Raw genomic sequence first — 19,929 nt, forward strand, 5'->3', positions numbered from 1 at the left:
TTTTGCAGTTTTCTGGAAGTTTGTCAGTGTTTCAGCCGTTTTTGCAGTTTTCTGGAAGTTTGTCAGTGTTTCAGCTGTTTTTGCAGTTTTCTGGAGGTTTGTTCCAGATTTGTGGTAAATAGAAGCTGAATGCCGTTTCTCCAGAAGACCTGAAAGGTCTAGAAGGTCGATTCGACAACAGCAGCAGATCTCTGATTTATTTTGGTTCAGAGGTTTAAGAACTAAAAGGTTCTTAAAGTCTTTTCTCTGAGTGGAAGGACTTTAGAACTGGGTAATGTGCTCCATCTTCCTGGTTTTAGTGATAAAACCATCATCCAGTTACCAAGTGAGAAACCAGTCAAGTGCCATCATCAAAATCATCAATACACATCAAATATGTTGGTCAATGTTCCAGTGATTATGGTTCAAAAGGAGCTCTAAAAATGTGATGTTTTACTCTATATCTAAAGGAAAGGAGGATAGAAGGCTGACTTTGTAACCGTCTTTATGTGTTTCTGAAGGTTCAGGTCTGAGTCCATCAGTACAACCTGGCTGCTAGTTTCTACCTGTAATAACCGACTCTAGATGGTTCCTCTTTTGGACTAAAGATAATAACTTCTGTTTTGTTTCTGTTCAGCTGGAGAAAGTTGCGGCACCTCCACATGTTGGTTTGTGCTTCACTGCAAAAACACAAAATCTAGTATATTTGGGTCTAGTTTCGTGTGCAAATATCTTAGCACACTAGAAATAAAACAAAAATAACTTAAAGCCCCTACATCAAGCTCAGCAAGATACAGGAGCTCGTTTTAAGTCAATAATTGCTCAATATTAACAAAAATGTACAAGTTCCACTAGCCGATTATTTCACTTATAGCAAGGAAAAAAGTCTTGAAATAATCTACCAATGTAACTAGCACTTTTTAAATCGGTATTAAGTAATTACCGACTTAAAACAAGCCACTATATGTGGCTGGAAATTTACCTGTAAGTCAGTTTTGTTTTGCTTCAAGTGTTCAAAGATATCACCATTAGAAGCTACACCAAACATACTTGGTAAGATTTTGTGCTTTTGCAGTGTTGGACAGGTTCAGAGTCCACATTATAATGTAGAGCCGAGTATCATCTGCATAGTGATGATTGCTAATCTTATCGTTATAGTCAGAGTTAGTGGGAGCCTATAGATATTAAATAAGAGAGGAATCTTGTTCATTTGTCATGACTTTATTTACATAAATAAATAAATAAATAAATAAATAAAGATGTGATTTTACTGACAAGAAGCCAAAAGGAGCGACTATAAAGTCATATTTTCATTTTTCAGTTGATAAAGAGGTGAATCCATCCAAACTAAAAAGAAACAATCTAATTTTGTTCCAGCAGCGAAGTGAAGAAAACGCTACCTGACACCTTCAGTTTCTGAACTAAATCCCTGAGGAGACACTAACTCCTCTCAGGTGTTTCTGTCACACCTAAACCGTGTTAATCCAGATTAACGGCAGGTCAGGGCTTTTCTCCACGGAGGTCCTTCACACCCTCTGAGATCCTGTTAGTGCAATACCTTGGAGCTCACTGCTTTTTGCTGAAACAGTCCACAGACTGTTTAACGGTGACTCAGCAGTCTCGCCGATGAAACCTTTGATAACTATTTTAACACAAAGCTTCACGATGCAACACCTGGCTCTTATCTGAGAACAGATTTTACTGGAACAGCTTCAAGCCAAACAGGGACACGTATGAACAGACAGACCCGGCTGGTTTTACACACATTCAGCAGCAGCTAAATGATTCACTGATCTACAAACATTACAGCTTTTTAACGTCATAGCGTCGTTGAGCATGGAGTCCTAAACAATGTCACAATTTGACAGTAAAGCCTGGGTTCTTTAGTTTGTCATAAGAGCAAAGAGAACTTTTTTAAAATTATATTTTTCCCATGTTTTTTATTCATATGTAAATATCATAATCTCAAGGTAAGTATTTAATTAGTAAGATAAATATTTAGCTTGATAAATGTTTGGTTAACCTAAATATTTAGCTAGCAAATTTAAAATGGATTAGTTTGTAGAACAATTAGTTCGCTTACTGAATGTTTAGTCTGGAGTTAAGTTTTAATTAGTTCTCTTATGGCAGGTTGAATAACCCAAATTATTTCTCCAATTTTTTTAAACTTTGCAAAAGGCACTTCATGGTTTAGGTGCAAAGGTCAACCAACATTATGAAGTAGAATATTCAGTTTTTGGCTCAAAGAAAAAGTTTAATTGAGATCCTCTTTCTTTTTGTGTCAAACTTGACTGTTTTCATAGACAGGCCAATTTATTTTGATATCAGACAAAGACAACCAGAGGACGTACAGAAAGCAGTTCTCAAATTATGTGTTCATTAATTAAAGACCAATACCAAAACGTTCTGCTCAACCGCCAAGATTACGAGCGGGAATGCCGTACAAATCACTCTCACCAGAGTTAATTTCAAACCCAAGTTTACTCTGTTCAAACAAATTTAAAATCTTCTTATTTTCAGTTTTATTAAAGGAAAATGAGCCAATATGGAAGAACCAGCTGAAGCTTCCAGCTGCATTGCTATGTTGGTTCAGGGTCAGTTTGAGTCGTTACGTCAGCTTCTTGCCGTTACACAACTGGGGGAAGAGACTCTTAAAGGCAGGATATAAAAACCATGTGAGTCCAGAAACGGCTGTTCTGTAATGGAAAAAGAACCAGAACTCTTGGTGCATTAGTCCAAAGATAACCCTGCAGCGCTGCGTCGCAATCCGGGTGGAAAGACAGGAACACACACTTCAGATTGTTCTGATTATGTAATTAATTCACAAGAAGAAAAGAAATAAAAACACCAACTTGCTTTGTCCAAACAAATCGATCCTGATAAAGTTTAATTCGCAGTTCAATCTGGGAGTTAGAGGGTTAATTATGATGCCGTGAAATCCATCCAAACTCAACAAAGTGCAGAAAGGCAGAATATTTCTGGAGGTTTACAAGCAAACGAGGACCAAATGTCAACAGCAAATGTTTTTGTTAAGAGGAACACGGAACATACTTCCTTTTCCAAGTCTTTTCTAAATTAAAAGAAACCGCTCTGCCAAAATTTAAATCAGATTTACAGACAAATAAAGTCTGTCAGATTTACAACACCAGTGCAAAAGTCTCCAGATTTCATCTTTGTTTGTGATTAAAAGAGGAAAACCTCTCATGTCTTTGATTCCAGAAGCAGTTCAGAGAACAGAAACTCGGCTCTGACGAGTCGCTGAGTCACCGCGGCGTCTCCAGAACCCTGCGGCTCCAAACCGAGTCGGCAGCTCCGTCCCGTGAACCCGCAGCGTGGCAGCCGACGAGCGGCTCCGACTCCGCAGACTATTCCATGGACAGGCGCTGAGAGCAGCTGGACGGTTAAACCAGTCTGTCAGCTCTAACATGTTGGCCACACCGTCCACATGACGGCGGAGGAGGATGAAATCCGTTTTATTATTTTCAAATTTCCCCTCGTTCCACTTCAAACATATTTACCAACCCAAAAAATGTTATTATGGAGAGACTGAAAACAATTCACCAGATCAATCCGCAAAGAAATCTACATTTTCTGCTTTTGACTGGCAAATTTATCGAGAGAATACAAGTTAAAACGGTTAAACATATTTTCTTTTCCAAAAAGTAAAACCCATTTTATACCTTGAGCATTTTAACACAAGTCTACACAACGTGTTTTGCACAAAATCATTCTTACATAATCAGCTTTTAGTCTACTTCATTCAGAATGAGCTGTTTTAGGGCCTCTGTCACTTTAATCCTCGCACATAAAAATAGCTGAAAAACAGATGCGCAATTATACAACTTTACATTTTTGAAAAGCAGAAGTGGAGCCTCCTGCACAACCAACAAGGAATGCAGCAAGTGGTTTGTGGATGGCAAGTCAACAACAACAACGCCCTTTGCTGATTTAAAACCAGCTGAGCAAACGTGCTGGAGCTCAGCGGGGGTTGCTATGTAACGGGCAGTACTCTGATGGGGTTGCTAGGTAACAAGCAGTGCGGCTAGAATTTGACTCAGCAATCTGTAGGTTTCAAAAACACCAACTTGTTGCCAAAAACAAGTAAATTACAGCTAGCTTATTTCAAGTCCACTTTGATATTTCCAATAGAAATTAGACAAAAATACTTGGTAAGATTCTGTGTTTTTTTGAGTGCAAATATGACAATAAACAGAAAATAAAATAAGCATGCTCAGTGTGAGGAATTGCTGTAAAGTCATCAACACAATGTAAGTAATGAGTCTGTTGCTACAGAAAAAAGGATTAGCTGCACTGGCCGACTTATAACGAGACATTTTCCAATGTTGTAAGTGAAAAAATATAGTGGAATTAGTGGTTTCTATCAATATTAAGGACTTATTGACTTAAAAGAAGCTCCTGCATCTCGCTGAAAATTCTGTTGCAAGTTAGTTTTGTCCTATTTCAAGAGTACTAAGATACTTGCTAAAGAAACGAGACAAACATACATACAAGAGCTGCAGGAACCGCAACAAAAACACAGTTTTCCTCTAAAAGTGAGCAAAACATCAAACCTCCAAATGTGACACTTTGAATTTTAGGAGATTTTTTTTTCACCCCCAGACTAAATGTGTCTCTCATGGGAAACTGCAATGTCACTACAGCGGCGATGTGATCCGAATCACCTCTGCACTCCTACTGCAAAGTCAGGCAGGGGAGAGAAACCCAGGGTGACCTGAGGGGACGGGATGGGAGGAAGGGACGGAGGAAAAAAGATGGAGAGAAAAGCGGAATAGAGAGAAACTATACGACCGGCACAACAGAGGTGGAGAAGCAGAGGTGAAGTCACTGAATTGGAAGCAATAAGCAATAAATCAATTAATCATATGATAAATTAAAATAAATTCAATCATTTACATTTGCATGCTTTACTGTTTTTCTCTTTCTACCAAAAACAGGATGAGAAAACTCTTCAGTCTGGTGCTTTGGTCTCAACTAACCTGTTTTTGAAGGACAATTTAGTTTCCACAGACTTCATAATTAATTTTATTTGCTGTTTCTGTTTTGCTTATTTGCTTGAGATATTTAAAATGTCTTTTAGTTCTTACATATTCATTAGGATTTAAAGTTTATTGATCTTTGAGGATGTGGCCCACCAGGTTAAGTGTTGCATTTTTATTTATTACAAATGGGTTCCTAATACAGCAAAAGTGCAAAAACAAATTACTTGTAAATCAGTACACTTGAAATAAGACAAAACTAAGAGATTTGCACTAACTAAACCAAAAATACTTGGTAAGATTTTGTGTTTTTTCAGTGTACAAGCAAGTTTTCTGGAGGAAATCCTGAAAATGGGGAAGAAAACATGAAGCCAGACTCAGATAAAAAAAAAAAAAAAAGTTTTTAACTATCTTGTCTTATGAATCACTCTGTAGAGTTTGAAATTTAACAAATGCCCAAACCAATCAGGTGGGTATCAATCAGGGATTCCCGTGGCGATAAATCAATGCCTCCTGTACGTTTCTCTCTTTAACGCCATCCATCCTCATCTCTCCGTTGGGCTAAAAGCTTCACTCTGCCGAGGAAAATAATCATTACAGCTCAGTAACAGCAGCAGGTCTCCTCATGCCAATACGTCACATCTGATTATCCCGCACAGCCTTAAACATGGCACCCATCCAGCCTCTCCACCTCACAGAGACACGGTGACATTTTCCAGAAAACGGGCCTGAAGGAGGGAAGAAACGGGGAGCTGGAAGAGTGCTGGAGGAGGTTAATCACCAGCTCATTAGCTAATAATGAAGATAATTATGCAAGTGTGAAGAGGAGGCGAAAACAGCTGCACTGGTGTGGCAGGAACATTAACGTGTTGAAGGTTTGTAATTTATACTCACAAACAGCAAAATATTTTCACTTTAGTCAGGAAAAAAAAGCCAAAAAACAGAACAGCAGGTTTGTCTGGGAATACTGTTGGAGTCTATCCCAGCAGGATGAGACGATATGCAACACTTTCACATCACAAGGCAGTTTAGACCAGCCAGTCAGGCTAACATCCATGTTTATAGGTAGTTCAATATGAAATCCATAACATTATCTTCCAAATTCTTTCTCGTTTTTTCCAAATTTCACTTTTTTCCATTCATTAAGTTATGGTAGGAATCCAGCGGCTGTGATTCTCTCTCTCTCTCTGTCCTGAGTCAAACCAACCAAACATTTTGAAAACCTGTTCCCCTCCTGGCCTGTGGGGGCGCTGCACCAAAAACCTCTGAAGGAAACAACACAAAAACCTCTGAAGACACGGAGCGTAACTTCTTTCTTCACAAAATGTAAACAAAAATGAAGAGGCGTCAGATTTAACGGTTGTAGGATTTTGAGTAATTTTGAGCGGTTTCCGGTTTGCTTGGCGTTCACATACGCATCTGAACCGAACCAGAGTTCACTTCAACAGAACTGAGACCGGGTTTTTAGGAGGACCAGAGTTCACATCAGAGTTCGGTTACACATCGACACGTCCCTGAACAAACTGGACTTTCTAGGCAAACAGACTTTGAGATTTTGGGGGACGGGGGGTTTGGAGGATATCTCTGTTTCAGGAGAATTTTTTATTCAGTCAAGCTGAGGCCCACTTAACCAGGTAACAACGGGCATGCATGCTGCAGCAGACAAAAAGACTACAGAGACTCCTGTATAGCTTCTTCCGCTGGCCATGATCACCAAACTTTGTGAAGTTCTGTGTTTCACTGTGTATTTAATTTCGCTTGTTAAATGCTGTCTGCGTTTTCTGCATCATGGAAATCATAGGGCCCCATACAGGCTGCAGTCCTGCAGAAAACCACCAACTCCGCCTGTATGCTACTGCAGTGAGGCTGCAGCACTGTCTGGTTGCTGGTTGAATTCACACTTTGTACTGCAGCTGAATGTTTCCACTCAAAAAAATCAAGTGTCACTTGCTTGAAAACATAAAACTCTTGAAAACGCATCTAGCACGACGCCCGAGTATTTTTCAGCTGAAGCATCTTTTAGCTCCCCGCAGCTGATTGGTCTAATTGCCCTGTTAAGCAGGTCAATTATGTTATTGACCTATTGATAAAAAGCAGAAGCTCTTGGCCTTTTTCAAGTGATTCTGACAAACTGACTTTGGGTCTGTGTTACGGAAAAATGCAGTGATGCTCTTTACTTTCGTTGTCAATGTTTGATCAGTTTATTGATATAAAGACGTGGTTCTCAATTATTTCCGCCATGCTGAACCCAGAAGTCTTAAAACTAATTTTAAGTTCAGTTTATTAATGCAAATAATTCACTTGATGTACATGTTTAGAGTAAAAACAGTAAAAATGTTTTAAAACTCTAAACTGATAATTTCACCACCTTATTCCTTTTCAGAAAGGTAAATAACTCATTTGTTATGCAAAAGTTTTAAACATTTCTTACATTTTAGCTTATAGATGAAAAGGATATAACATTTTGCATTTACTGTAAAACTACGTTTTGTACGCTTCATTGTTTATGTAGCCGTTTTCTGCTGGTTACCTGCCTAAAAACTAAGTTTTTGTGGTTTTAAAAGTTCGAATTGAGCGCACGTTGGTGCGGTATTCTCCCAAAATAAGCCCTCATAGAGTGATCATATAAATCCTGGTACATGTAAACTTACTCTGCAAACGCACCATCTAAATCATCAGTTTTGAGTTAAATGTAGAAACTTACAAGTTCTGGAAAGTACCTTGAAATTTTTATAAAAATAATCCGTAACGTCCTGGAAAGTAACATAAGCTTTATGAACTTGAGACTTCTGGAAACTAACTTTTAAACTCACAAAACAACCAGGTAGCGTCAGGTTATTGAGAAACTAATCTCTGCGTTTCAAAAAGTTACCTGGAAGATCTAGACTAGCGGTTCTCAACGTGGGCGGTACCGCCCCCTAGGGGGCGTTCAGAGGACGGCAGGGGGCGCTGGAGGACATTTTTATAAAAGGGGGGCGCTGGGATGCCCTTGGGGGGCGTTTAGTTGAAGGTAAACTTTACACCTTAAATGCACAACAATACCAGTTTAGACTTTGAGCAACTTGGTAAAACTGTATTGTGTAACATTAAATCATGCTTGGCTGCAACTGTATCGATGGCAGCTTCTTCTTCTTCTACTCAGTGTTTGTCGCTTCATGGTGCAGCTCCGCTCCGCATCAATTTAGCGTTACAACGGCTGATGACGCTGCTGTGATTCACTTTGTCTGGTATTTATGTAGGCTACATATGTTTTGGCAGTTCTGTGATCATGTTAAGCAGCAATTTATATTAAAAAGTGTTTTATTTCCGTTTAAAAGCTGCCTGCTTCCATGGAAGGACAGCAGAAAATCTCTCTTAGAAACATGTAATTACTAAAATCACGATGCCCTGACTTTGTATCCCTCTGAAAAATTAACCCATTTAAATAAAGAAATAAAGAAATCCCTCCATGGGTGATATCACGATACAGAGCGTTCATTTTATAGCGTTAACACGGTGCTGTAAGTGGTCCGGTATGAAACGGGAGTGATGGAACAACACAGCACTTTTAAATTTCAATAATCAGAATACCGAAATTGTTTCCGTTGTTTTAAAAGGTTTATGTCAGTCTGCCTTTTCCCCATCGATGTTTCCCGATCGCCCTGCACCTTAGGGAATTAAAAAAACAACAACAAAAAAAAACGCTGCGCACATTGCGCAAAACTCTGAAACATAAGGGAAAACGGAGCGACGAACTAGATGTGAATTATGGCATAAAAACAGAGAATCCGACGCTGAACAGTGAAAAATCAACACATGATGTGAAACACATGAYGATTAGGAGGCGCAGCAGGTGATGAGTGAAGATTACTGATGGTCAATAAACGATCAAATAAATCTAGCAACAGGAAAGAAACTAAAGTGGACATGGCAATAAACCGAGAGAGGATAATATTAATCAAATGAAACTAAATGGAAATGAATGAAGAACAAAATGCAAGAATAAACTAAGAAACTAAAGTAAATACAGAGGAATAAACTGGTATGSCAAGACCTTTCGAGCAATAATTAATACAGAGGACTGTATGGCAAGAATAAACAGACACTATTTCCAGATAAAAGGTAAAATAATACTGTTGAAATGTCATGGGCAGTAGCGCAACTACACATTATTCAGGTGGATGCGAAAACATAAATCGGCAGGACAAATCTGTAAGTTCAGAAAAGTTAAATTTTGTGAGTAGGTTCAATAAAACCTGGATAACCTGCAGGTTCCAGGTTAGTTTTGGAAATGTACATTTTTCCCCATCTAAAAAAAAAGCTAGAAATAAAAAAAATTAATAGTTTAGATAAGAAATGTACCGTTTTATTTTATTTTTTTACATTTGCATGGATGTTCTTCAAATCCTCTGTTCTATCGTACCACTCTCAGACAAACGCAAACCCTTTACATGGGGGAAGAGCGTTACAGGCAGTGAGGGAGCTTTTAAAAATGCATTAGCATTTAACTCCAGAACACGGAAAAGATTAAGACAAACATCCTGAAACAAAGCTCTACTGCTCAGGATAAGCCTGCTGTTCACGCAGCCGTGATTTGAAAATCACCCCTAAATGCTAAATTAAATCAGGGACTAACAAACCGAATTATGGAGGTTAACGGCCTCAACAGCTCCAGCTAAACTCAATCAGAGGAGACCGTGTGTGAGAAGAACAATCAGGCGTTGTCTGCGTTTTTATTGATCCAATTTGAATGATTTACCAGCTGGTAATCAATGTCAAATCTTCATTTATTGAGTTTATGCAGAGTTCAACCCTTCTCCGCGCCAGCTCAAAGTTATTTTGGACCGGAGCTTCACATGAAAGCCTAAAGTATTTATGACTCACAAGCCGACGACGCTTCCGAACCCATCGGAGTCGATGTTTCATGTCATCTCCTCCTGAATACTTCATCGCAGTGAAAGCTGAAGGTAAAACAACACTCCCGGAGAAACATGTCGCAATAAAGCTCAACATCAGCAACAATTTACAGCCTGATGGGGCATTAATTATAAAAGCCAACAACTTCCTTCCAAAATCCAGAGGAAATGTATTCTGGCAGGTTTCTCTGAAAACAAAACGAGTGCAGAGTGACTTCAGAGGTGTCAAAGGTGAAATAAAGACCGAAATCTGACTTTGGTGACTTTTTCAACCCCAAAGAGTCCCAAAAGCGCAGAAGAAGAACGTAGATGTCAATCAGCAGCATGTGCAGTCAGGATTAAGACTAAAAATAATTTCATATTTATAATTTTCAGCCAATTCTTAGCCAGATTTACCACGTCTGGCTTCTACTGGTGCAGAATTACGACTCACGTTTCATGCAAACAACGTAAAAGTCAAATAAAATGTTTCAGAAGCTTTAAAAACAAGTGGCTCAGATTGGATTGTTTTTTAAAAGACCTTTATAAATCAACAACATATAATGATATAAACCAATAACATATCGGGATAGACGTGAGCAACATTAATACGTCTGATAGAATATTCAAAATACAAAATATTTACTGAACTCCAATCCAGAACCAAACAGCATTCTGGGAGACGCAGGCAGAAGAAATACTGCTCAGGTTCTCACAGCTAGCTAAGCAAAGCTTCGACTAACTCACTCATTCGTTGGTTGCCTAGTAACCAACTCAGCCTTTAGTTACCTAGCAACAACTTGTTGACCGTCCCTCATAGCTGCTTAAAGACGAAAAACAACAGCATGGATAAAACAGGAAATGTCCAAAGAATTAATCAATTATTGTTGATAGACTGATTTGAAATGCTTGTTTTTCAACCATATTGTCCAGCCCGTAAAATATATATAAAAAAAACAAAGATTGAAGATTATTTCTTCCAGGTTAGTTTCGTCCTGAACACATTATGTCAACAAATCCTACTAAAAGAGACCAGAGCTGGACATCCTTGGATTAAAATATCTCAGATTTAAAAACAGGCCTGTTATTTTGAATTTCTTACCGCCTAAAACGTGTGGCGTAGCTACAACATCTAAATCAGACTTCACCAAAAACAAGCAGCAGAACCCCAACATGTCATTGAAATAGAAACCAAAACGGAAATGTAAATATAGTTTGGGGGTCAGGAGGAGCAGCAGAGATGTGGTTAAATAATTCCCAACAGGTGGTCCCACTGCCAGACGGCTTATTCCTGAAGAGCAGTGGCTCTGTTAAAGTAAACGGACCGTGGGAAACAAGAGCGGCACATTTGGTTTTTACTTATTTTTACTAAAGATGTTATATTTATGTTTCCCACAAAGAAAACTAAAGGAAAGTAGACATTACATATGTCTGAATCAGCTCAGTTTTATTAACCACAGCTAAAAAAAGCCGATTCCTCTAAAGTTCATATTTATGACTACAAATATTTTATTTTTTATCTGTGTTGTTGCAGCAATGCTCATGTCATTTCAGCAGAAATCAGTTTTAAAGCTTTCAGTTTTCGTAAAAATGAAGTTTGTGAATTAAAACGATTTTTTAATTTCTTAATTTTACATAATTTCTTGCATGTGTGTTTAACCAAAATTAAACATTTAGTTCAGTTAATTTATAAAAAGCCTTTTTATACAATCTTTTTATTGATTGCAGTGTTTTCTTACCCGTTTGTGTCCCAACAGCAGATAATAAATCAAAATAAAGGCTGAAATACGCCCTAATAAATGTGTGTTGTAGCTGATCAAACCAGAATTAGAGCAGACAACAAAGCTGAGCTTCAGGCGGGATAATAAACGCCCCATCAGACAAATATTTGGGTTAGATACCTGCTTTTATTCAATAACCCATGGGAATAGAAACGCATAATAGTTTGTTTCACATGGTTTTAATAAGGACACCAATGAATAAAGGCATGAAACACTGGATCTATTATCCACAAAAAGCAGCACAGCGCTCCAGTTACACTAATGAACTCAGCTGTGAGTGTTTTCCTGTTTGAAGCAGGAAGTGTGTGTTTCTGGCGGTGTGTGTGTTCATTGTGACCTTCAGGCGCAGCTGAGGGTCTGACTGCCAGCGCTGCTGCTTATATGACTGGAATGCCAACCACAGCAGTGTGTGTGTGTGTGTGTGTGTGTGTGTGTGTGTGTGTGTGTGTGTGTGTGTGTGTGTGTGTGTGTTAGCATTTCTCACCTCATAAGGCCCATTTTCCCCAACAAATACTACGTTGTGAGGACCCACAGCTCCTTATGGGGTCCAAATCCCAGGAAGCCATTGGAAGACGTGTTGTGTTTGGGAGTGAGATGTGAACAGAGTTTATGTTAAGGTTAAAGGTCAGGCTGTGGAATCCAATAAAAATTAGTTTAAGTCGTCCCTGTGTTTCAACATGCGATGCAAATTTAGAGATTTCGACCATAGAAATGTTCTAATTATCCAGAAAACTAATTTCATCCGCTCAAATTTAAGACTTTTTCAGACTTGTCAAAAACCGTTATGAGTGGAATTTAAGAGATCTGTCTCCACAGCAATACAGCAAATTTATTGCCAGTCAACTGGCAATAAATTTTAACTTACCAGTAATAGACGCAAAAAAAACCTAGCTAACAACCAGGCTAGCAAGGGTATAGCTAGCTAGCAAAGCTTTTGTTAGCAGCTAGTTACTGATAGCCTGAAATGTTTTGAGTCACAGAAAGTTTTAGTTAAATTTAAACAAGATAAATTATGACAAGACCAAATTTAAGAGCAATGACTGACATATTAATCACAGGTCATATGTTAAATGGATTTAATGAAGACATTTTAATGTTGTATTATAGATATATTAATTTAAGGCTTTTTAAGGATGCTCGGACAGCCTGGTACAACCAAATTGATCTTCTAGTCATATTATTGGTGCTGATTTTACCTGTCATGAAGATGCCTGCCTGCACATAAGAAATGAAAGTAAAAAATTGGGGGAATATTAAAGATTCATTCATCACTCTGCTTGGTTAAATCAATCAGTCTGTTTGCTGCTTTATTTTGAATAAAATGTGCCACCTGATCACTAAATAACACACAATTTCAGCTGTGTGTGTGTGGCTATCTATATTTTGGCGTGTTAGTGAGGTAGTCATAGATACCAGCTAAAGCTCAACACAAAGGAAGCTGTATTCTCCAGCAACTGTTGCCCGCCTTGTGATCTCATACTCTGCCGTTTAGCTAATTTAGCCGCAAGAACAGAAAGACTCACAACAAGGCGTCTGTTTTATTTCTCTGGGACTTTTCATAGAGTCTCCGTGACCCAGCAGCTTCAGCACACAGCAGTCGGTGAGCTAACGTGTTTCTGGCTGCTGTTGTGGAAACCTAGCTAGCATCAGTAGAGCCGATTTAGGAACAAACGGGCTGTCAAGATGCTTGTGTTGGGAATAGTGGGCAAACTGGAAACCACTAAAGTACAACACTACACATTTAGAGTGATTGGTCTTTATATAGAAAGATGCAACCCAAAAACAAACAGCAATGTTTCAAATTTTTCTCCCATTTTTCTTCTTTTGAAGTTCGCATGCACACTGTAGTTTGGAGAAACCTTTTGATTACGCTTAGGAAACCCTTTAAAGGTGAACTATTATGCTTCCTTGAACAGGTTAGGATAGGTCAACAACAACACACTTCATACAGCGGGAAAACCAGCTCAAACATGCTGGAACTCTGCTGCTTGGGTTGCTAGGTAACGGGCCAGGCTCGACTGAGGTTGCTAGGTAACGGCGCATTGTGCCTTAACAACCAGTAGGTTTATGGAATGGCTCATTTTCCAGACACCTAAGCCAATAAAACCGTGTTTTATTAATTAGAAACTGACATTTAATTCAACTTCTGGGGAATTTAACACAAATCTTAAACGCCATGTTTGTTTTCTTTGAATCAAGCTTCTTTTGTCATCTTTACCAGTTTGTGTTTGTTGAAATAAAGAGCCTCCTTTGTTTTTTTCTCCATGTAAATGGGGTAAAATGTATTTCTAAACAGCAGAGAACTTACATTTATTTTAGGATTTTTCAGCTATTGTTTGTTTACTATGAACTGTGAAACTGTTTAGGAAAACAAGGCACAGAAATTTTTTTTTAAGTAGCTGATTTAAAACAAAAACCTTGGATTTAGCACATTTTTAGACTGTGAACTTTTAAGATTGTTCTAGAATGATGAATAATAAACTACTTGGTTAAGCTTTAAAAAATCCTTTAAGTTTGGCTTAGATGTTAGAAATTATTTTATCTCCTGCATAAACTATCGTCTTACTTTTCAGGAGTGGCTGTAATATTTATCTTCACGTCCTGCAGAAAACTCAATTGGACGTCAAAGAGAATTATTTCCGCTTTTTCTAATCAATCATTTCCTGACTGTGGTCAGCTGTGATTTTTATATTTTTATTCATAACCGCCGTGGCGCTCGATACGAATTGATGTTGATGGAATTGAACCGCACCGGAGAAGACAATTACACCACAAAAAAAACAAACTGCAGAGATCACTCACTCAAAGGTTGCCGTTTTGTTTTTCCAAAGCTGCTGAAAGGGCGTCCATGTCGGCGCCTGAAAAATCAGACTCTCAGGGGCCGGGCTGGGATGAAGCGAGATAACGCGGAAATAAAAGAGGAAGCTGAAAATAGACGACTACTACCGGGATTTTACTGGAAACACCATCAGGGATGAACGGAGACAAAGGTGCTATGCAAATAATCTTACAATTAAAACGGGGCTTTTAAAAATGTAATTAACTTGTGAAGTCCTCATGCATTTTGTGTAGCGTGCCTGCTGCTCATTATTTCATTTGCATGTTTGTAGTTTTGGAGAAACACAAACCCAAAGGACCAATTTGATGCATTACCTTCTATCATTTCTACACCAGTATTGAATTTCACCATTTGGACAGATTTTTAGCCAAAGCTGGGATGCATACATACTGGTGACCAAGGTCAGGAAGGTCAGGAAGGGTTGAGAAAGAAAGGATAGTTAGGAAAATGAGGAATTATAAAAATCAACATTCCAATTCAACAATAAAGACCAATATTGTAGAGCTGTGTCAAAAAAAAATTTATGTCCTCATTTACTATGATCCAGGACTGATATAAAATGTCCCCAAAAAATTTTTTTAAATTGTAAAAGATTTTAAAAATCTACTGTCTGTCGACCTGCATTTTGAACGACGCCATTTGTGGCCCTGGAAATGATCTTTTCAATCCCGGATCGCAGGTCAAGAATGGTAAACAATTAGCCAACAAAACAGAAAACAATTGAAAAAATGTGAAAATTGTGTGTTTTTCTTTTAATAAGTCAACAATCTGAAGCCCTTTTTATTCTCTGGATCTTTAATAATATAGAGATTTTATAATAAAATTGTTTATTGTAAACTGGAGCAGATCATCAGGATCCTGTCCTGCCACTATGAATAACCGTTTTGAATTTAATCGTTTCTCAGAGAAGGTCCAGTTTTCTTAACACCAAAACTGATTCAAGTTCTTATAAATTGACAATGAAATAAATCCACCAACTTCAGCTCAAAGCATTTCCTGCACACAGACTGCTGCATCACTTCTGTTTTTGAGTTTTTCTGTTGCTCCCAGCTCCCATAATTCCACGTGGGCATCCAATAAAACACAAACACACACAAAGGAGCCTTTTTTTTCCTGTTGGAAACCAATGGCGGTGTGTGTGTGTGTGTGTGTGTGTGTGTGTGTGTGTGTGTGTGTGTGTGTGTGTGTGTGTGCGTGTGCGTGCGTGCGTGCACACACACACACACGCACACACACACACAGATGTTGGCTTCGCCTCAAGCTGGGCATCTGTCACTGGTCATCAGAAAGACAGAGAGCATTCCTTCTCCAGCTACACACCCACTGAACCGAACAAAAATACACCAAACCAGCAGTTTTTCAGCTGGATTCACACATGCTGGGCCTCAGTGCTGCACAGAAACAAACAGGAAAACATATGCAACAGGAGATAAAGAAAAAAAATAAACACTTCTGAGAGGGAATTATAAAGAAACTGTCATTTTTGGATCCCTGAAGAGAAAAATTGGCAAAAAATTAAATGATTTCCACTCTTAAAATACCTAAAAGTCTAATTTTCTCACTTTTTACAGGAATAAATGCCCCAGTCCCATTATTTATTCTTCCGTTGACATTAAACCGAATTTGTTTAGTGACAAATTCTGCTGGACGATAACTTCTGGTCTCAGAAGTTATTGCGATAAACGATAATATAGTTGTTTTGAATAAACTTTCAAGTAATAATACAAATGATACAAATTTAAAATGCTGATGAGTATTCCACATTGTAACTGGGAGACATTTTAAATATGCTGAATAAATAACCAAACAACAGAAACAACTAATAAAATTAAAGATGAAACAAAATTGTCCTTCAAAAAAACACCAGTGTGAAGACTTTTGTTTTCCAGTTTTTTTGTAGAAAAGGAGAGAAAATAGAGAAAAATGATGTGAATTTGTTTTAATTTATCATGCGATTAATTGCTTATTGCAACAGGTCTACACTGCAAAAACACAATCTTTTTCCAAGTATTTTAGTCTAGTTTCTAATGCAAATATTCTAGTACACTTGAAATAAGTCAAAACTAATTCATAAGTAACTTTTAGCAAGATATAAGCGATTGCTTCAGGTTAAAATTGATGAAAAAGTACTTATTTCATTGGCAAGATATTTTTTCCTTAAGTGAAATAATCTGCCAATGGAACTAGAGCTTTGTAATCAATATTAAGGAATTACTGACTCAAAACAAATCCGTATATCTTGCTAAAAGTTCATCTGTAAGTTAGTTTTTGTCGTCTTTCAAATGTTTTAAACATTTTTACTAGAAACTAGACATGAAATACTTGGTAAGATTTTGTGTTTTTGCAGTGTTCTGGTTTCTTTACTGGTTGAATCAACAGGTTCTGCACTTGTTCATGCTCCGCTGTTTGACTTATAGCAGAAACGAGAAAAAAAAAAAACGCAATAAAACTGAGCTGGTGGCTCTGAAATGTTTGACAAAGCCATTTTGTCATGTTTACACATTAATGATCTGGATTATCTTTGCAAAAATGTCTGACACTGTTAAAGTATGTGCAATGTCTTCCAGTTTCTCTGCAGGACAAACCGACCTGGAGCGTCGCAGTGAAAATGTTCACTAATTGATCCCAGTTTCCTTTCTGCTTTCATTGTTGAAAAAGAACAAGAAGTTCTCAGATGGATGAAATTCCTTTGTGGTTCTGGAATCCTCAACTTGGCCTTAAATCACTTCAGTCAAGGGAAAATCTTTCTTATTCAAGCCTGCAGCTAAGAAAAGCAGGAAAAGACTACCGCTATTTTCTAAAAACATAAAACTCTGATTGGATCCAAGAGTATTTTAGCCTTTTTGTTGATCTTGGATTTTCCTAAATGTTTTCTCAATCCAGCAGATTCGTGAGTTTTCATTTTGAGATTGAAAACGCAAAACGATACGACAGTTTTACTGTCCTCCATTTAGCCTTGCTGTTGTTTGCTTAAAGTCATGCTCTCTCTCATCCTCTCACAGCCTTACAGAAATATCTGAGGTAATTTGAACTTCTTTTGACTTAATTTTGAAACATCTCTCTGATACAGTAAATTTTAAATCTTTTCTCAGTAACAGCATCCACACTGAAGAGGGTTTTAAGCATGACCAGACAGTGGTTAGCTATGGCACGTTTACTGGTAGGAAAAATATCTGATTTTTGAGCTTTTAGACAGCAGATTCAACAAGAAATGCATACAGTAAACAAGATAAAATACATCATAGAAAAATTAAATGTTGTAGTATTTCAAAGACTGATATAATTTGAATTGAAGTTAGCGTGTTAGCATTAGCTTGTTGGTGTAGCAGTTTAGCACCAATGTTCATATTTAGCGCTTTAAGGTTAGCGCAGCTAACATTTTAGCTAGCGTTGCCCAATATTGGATGCTACCTTGTTACAAAAACAAATAAAAAGAAACATTTCTTCTCTGAGAAACTTGGATGCTAAAGTTCGAAATCCAAGCTGGGAAACAAACTGGAAATTCAACAGGATCGTCTAAAACACAACTGAAAGCTGCTATTTTAAGACATTTAATCTTGATTATTTCATTTAAATTGCTGCGCCGTGAGGTTTCATAACAGTCCTGTGCGTTTCTGAGTTGGATTTTCGTCTCAACAGTCAAACCAGGAATACAAATAATTTTCTCAGACCAAAAATGACTCTCTGCTTGAGAAAGTGGGGTAAAGTAAGGAGAGTTAAGTGTTGTTGAACCCTCTGGACATAATAACCCCCTTTCTTCTGTCCGCCGGGAACAACGGCGGCTCTGTCCGTCTCCGGCTGACCATACAGGGTTCCTTTTATCGCAGCGGAGCCGCAAGACTTCAGTGAAACGAACACGAGCTTCAGAAATCGAGTCCAGATCCTCGACTGACACACATCCAACCGTTAAACGCTCATTCTGCGCGTTTTCAGCTCAGCCACGCCCGTTTTTCCATCCGAGGTTCATTGAGTGTGAGTTGATCACAGCGACAAAGACTGTGTGTGTGTGTGTGTGTGTGTGTGTGTGTGTTTGAAACAGAAGGAATGTTTGTGTTTGGAGGGAAGAGTCCCAAACACATGACTGCATTCCTGAAGGAGAGAGAAGAAGAAGTAAGGAAATAAAAAAGAGGAGAGAGGAAGAAGAAAGAAGCTTAGGTGACCCTGGCAATCGAGGAGTAAAGGGTAAAAATACACTTTGGAAGAAAAAATTACAAATAAATTTTGAAAACTTTGATGGAAATGGCGACGTGACATAACTTCCCTCAATTTGCTAAAAAAGTTTTTACGTTAAAGCGTAAAAAAGGTGAAGACAGAAACACTTTTTCTGAATACGTTCTGGCGTATCGAACTTTACAACCCACCGGGTCTGAGCCTTACCAGATCCACTTAACTCTGAAGTAGAATGAAAACGTCGCTCATCTACATCTCCCACAATGCTCTGCACACCTCCACCGAAAACAAATCAAAAACAGGCCTGGAGTTCAGTTTATTGACTTCCAAAACATTTTTAATTGCCAAACTTCTCCATCTTTAATCCAGTTTCTCCACTAAAATATTCAACAATCCAGACAATTGTTGCTACAGTTCTGCAGCCTTTTTGGGAAGTTTAAATATGATCTGCTGACCTCTGACCTCCTCTTGAAGGAACATGGGAAGTGGAGTCTGAGGAGCTGCGGCGTTGCTGCATGACAGTCATGAGACGTTCATAAGCGACTTTCAGGGAACAAAGCGTGACTGCAGAAGATTCAGAGCAAAAAACGAAAAAGCAAAACGACACAAAGACGTTCTGTGTGCGGCGCGTTTTATCAGTCCGATCGTTCAAAACAGTTAATATTCCCGAATCTGGTGTTAATTACGACTGAAATTAAATAAAACAAGGATTATAGGAAGTAAGGAGCTGCTGAGGTCACAGAGAAAAATATGTGCTGCAGGTAATTTCACAGTAAATTTTAGTCAATCTGCAAACATGCAACGTATTTTTGAAATATTATTTTCTCTTATAGTGTCCAAGTGTCCTAAAAAGTCCCATATAAATTTGACTCATCATTATTATTATCATTATTGTTATTAAATGAGGCAATTATTAATGAATTTTTACACAATTCATAAAAGCTTGTGTCACTACAGAGTTTTTTCAGATAATCAAAAGGAAAACTGTAATTGTGACATAAAACTGAAGTTTTAAGTTTTTTTATAAATATGATTTGTTTTCCAATACAGCATCAAAGATGTGATGATGTATTCTAAATTCTAAACAGTTTGAATCTCTACAGTAAGATGAAACATTTGCTAAAATTATGCAATACAGCATGATTTTCTAGCATTTTTTTTCTCACTATGAGGGTAGAATTATGTAGAAATAAAGAAAAAATTAATGTAAAAAGCACCTTGAAAATGAAATGGCAGAAAAACAAACTCAAAATATGTAAGACTTGATTATCAGATGTTTGGAAGAAAAA

At 37.9% G+C, this 19,929-nt stretch overlaps 1 protein-coding gene across 1 annotated transcript in view; it reads right to left on the reverse strand.

Moving 5' to 3' along the window:
• LOC103479974 (disco-interacting protein 2 homolog C) overlaps positions 1-19,929 on the reverse strand; it is a 171,182-nt gene that overhangs the window by 126,775 nt on the left and 24,478 nt on the right. The window lies entirely within an intron of this gene.

The sequence above is a fragment of the Poecilia reticulata genome, linkage group LG17 (assembly GCF_000633615.1).
Source record: "Poecilia reticulata strain Guanapo linkage group LG17, Guppy_female_1.0+MT, whole genome shotgun sequence".
Taxonomy (NCBI): Eukaryota; Metazoa; Chordata; class Actinopteri; order Cyprinodontiformes; family Poeciliidae; genus Poecilia; species Poecilia reticulata.